The following is a 2,500-nucleotide window of genomic DNA, read 5'->3' as shown; positions in this document are numbered from 1 at the left end:
TGAATCATTTCGGCACCTCGGTCTCCATTGGATTGAATCATTTCGGCACCTCGGTCTCCATTAGATTGAATCATTTCGGCACCTCGGTCTCCATTAGATTGAATCATTTCGGCACCTCGGTCTCCATTGGATTGAATCATTTCGGCACCTCGGTCTCCATTGGATTGAATCATTTCGGCACCTCGGTCTCCATTAGATTGAATCATTTCGGCACCTCGGTCTCCATTAGATTGAATCATTTCGGCACCTCGGTCTCCATTAGATTGAATCATTTCGGCACCTCGGTCTCCATTAGATTGAATCATTTCGGCACCTCGGTCTCCATTGGATTGAATCATTTCGGCACCTCGGTCTCCATTAGATTGAATCATTTCGGCACCTCGGTCTCCATTGGATTGAATCATTTCGGCACCTCGGTCTCCATTAGATTGAATCATTTCGGCACCTCGGTCTCCATTGGATTGAATCATTTCGGCACCTCGGTCTCCATTAGATTGAATCATTTCGGCACCTCGGTCTCCATTAGATTGAATCATTTCGGCACCTCGGTCTCCATTGGATTGAATCATTTCGGCACCTCGGTCTCCATTAGATTGAATCATTTCGGCACCTCGGTCTCCATTAGATTGAATCATTTCGGCACCTCGGTCTCCATTAGATTGAATCATTTCGGCACCTCGGTCTCCATTAGATTGAATCATTTCGGCACCTCGGTCTCCATTGGATTGAATCATTTCGGCACCTCGGTCTCCATTAGATTGAATCATTTCGGCACCTCGGTCTCCATTGGATTGAATCATTTCGGCACCTCGGTCTCCATTAGATTGAATCATTTCGGCACCTCGGTCTCCATTAGATTGAATCATTTCGGCACCTCGGTCTCCATTGGATTGAATCATTTCGGCACCTCGGTCTCCATTAGATTGAATCATTTCGGCACCTCGGTCTCCATTAGATTGAATCATTTCGGCACCTCGGTCTCCATTGGATTGAATCATTTCGGCACCTCGGTCTCCATTAGATTGAATCATTTCGGCACCTCGGTCTCCATTAGATTGAATCATTTCGGCACCTCGGTCTCCATTAGATTGAATCATTTTGGCACTTCGGTGCGTTCGCCTTACAATCAAAGGAATCGGGTCTGTAAATAATTTCGTTTTACCCCTCTGTCCACTCAACCGAGATTGGGAAACTGGATCTCTCAGGTATGGCCGAAAGTAACATGCAAAAGACATATTCAATTAATGAGGGTATTCAATATTTTATTGTGTGTTTCATGCAACAGAAATCTGTATGAACTCCGGTTCCCTGGAAGAAATCAAATAAAGGACTTTTTTCTATTACACTTGATTCATCAACGTTCTGACGCTGTGACATTAGATGGAATAAAAACATTTCCCGTTAGAACATTTGGGTATTTTCGGTTTGTAATGGGGTCAGAGGTCATTAATTTGACCCAATTCCCATGTCCATCATTACGCAAAGGACTGGATTGCATTGGACCAAAAATGTTTGTACCTTTTTTCTTTTAGTCATTTCTGAATGTCACATGACTGTTGTTTTCATACTCAATCCCTGAACTAACAACTATTACAAAAAATACGACATTTTGGCACCAAATTCACACCTTCCTGAGCATTTTAAAGTCATTAAAACTTTTTGAAAATGAAAGTTGATGTCAGACTTAATAATTTTAAGGAATTTGAAGTGTTTAATCCTTGTGATGATAAATAGTTGATCGTTAAAGTCAACTACGTATAACCACTACAACTATAACCACCACAACTATAACCACTACAACTATAACCACCACAACTATAACCACTACAACTATAACCACCACAACTATAGCCACTACAACTATAACCACTACAACTATAACCACTACAACTATAACCACCACAATTATAACCACTACAACTATAACCACTACAACTATAACCACTACAACTATAACCACTACAACTATAACCACCACAACTATAGCCACTACAACTATAACCACTACAACTATAACCACCACAACTATAACCACTACAACTATAACCACTACAACTATAACCACCACAACTATAGCCACTACAACTATAACCACTACAACTATAACCACCACAACTATAACCACTACAACTATAACCACTACAACTATAACCACTACAACTATAACCACCACAACTATAACCACCACAACTATAACCACCACAACTATAACCACTACAACTATAACCACTACAACTATAACCACTACAACTATAACCACCACAACTATAACCACCACAACTATAACCACCACAACTATAACCACTACAACTATAACCACTACAACTATAACCACTACAACTATAACCACCACAACTATAACCACCACAACTATAACCACCACAACTATAACCACCACAACTATAACCACCACAACTATAACCACTACAACTATAACCACCACAACTATAACCACCACAACTATAACCACTACAACTATAACCACTACAACTTTCAACTC

The 2,500-nt window shown here is 40.6% G+C and overlaps 1 protein-coding gene across 1 annotated transcript in view; it reads left to right on the top strand.

Moving 5' to 3' along the window:
* The first annotated feature begins 1,030 nt into the window (after nt 1-1,030).
* Nucleotides 1,031-2,500, top strand: part of LOC144973829 (uncharacterized) — a 24,357-nt gene continuing 22,887 nt past the window's right edge. The window contains exon 1 of the mRNA XM_078916722.1: nt 1,031-1,510. The gene's annotated coding sequence lies outside the window, so the exon portion shown is untranslated. The remainder of the gene's footprint in view (nt 1,511-2,500) is intronic.

Source organism: Berghia stephanieae, chromosome 5 (genome assembly GCF_034508935.2).
Source record: "Berghia stephanieae isolate SIO BIC M18660-M18661 chromosome 5, UCSD_Bste_1.3, whole genome shotgun sequence".
Lineage (NCBI taxonomy): Eukaryota > Metazoa > Mollusca > Gastropoda > Nudibranchia > Aeolidiidae > Berghia > Berghia stephanieae.
The sequence above is the reverse complement of the archived record's forward strand: the minus strand, read 5'-3'. Positions and strand labels throughout refer to the sequence as shown.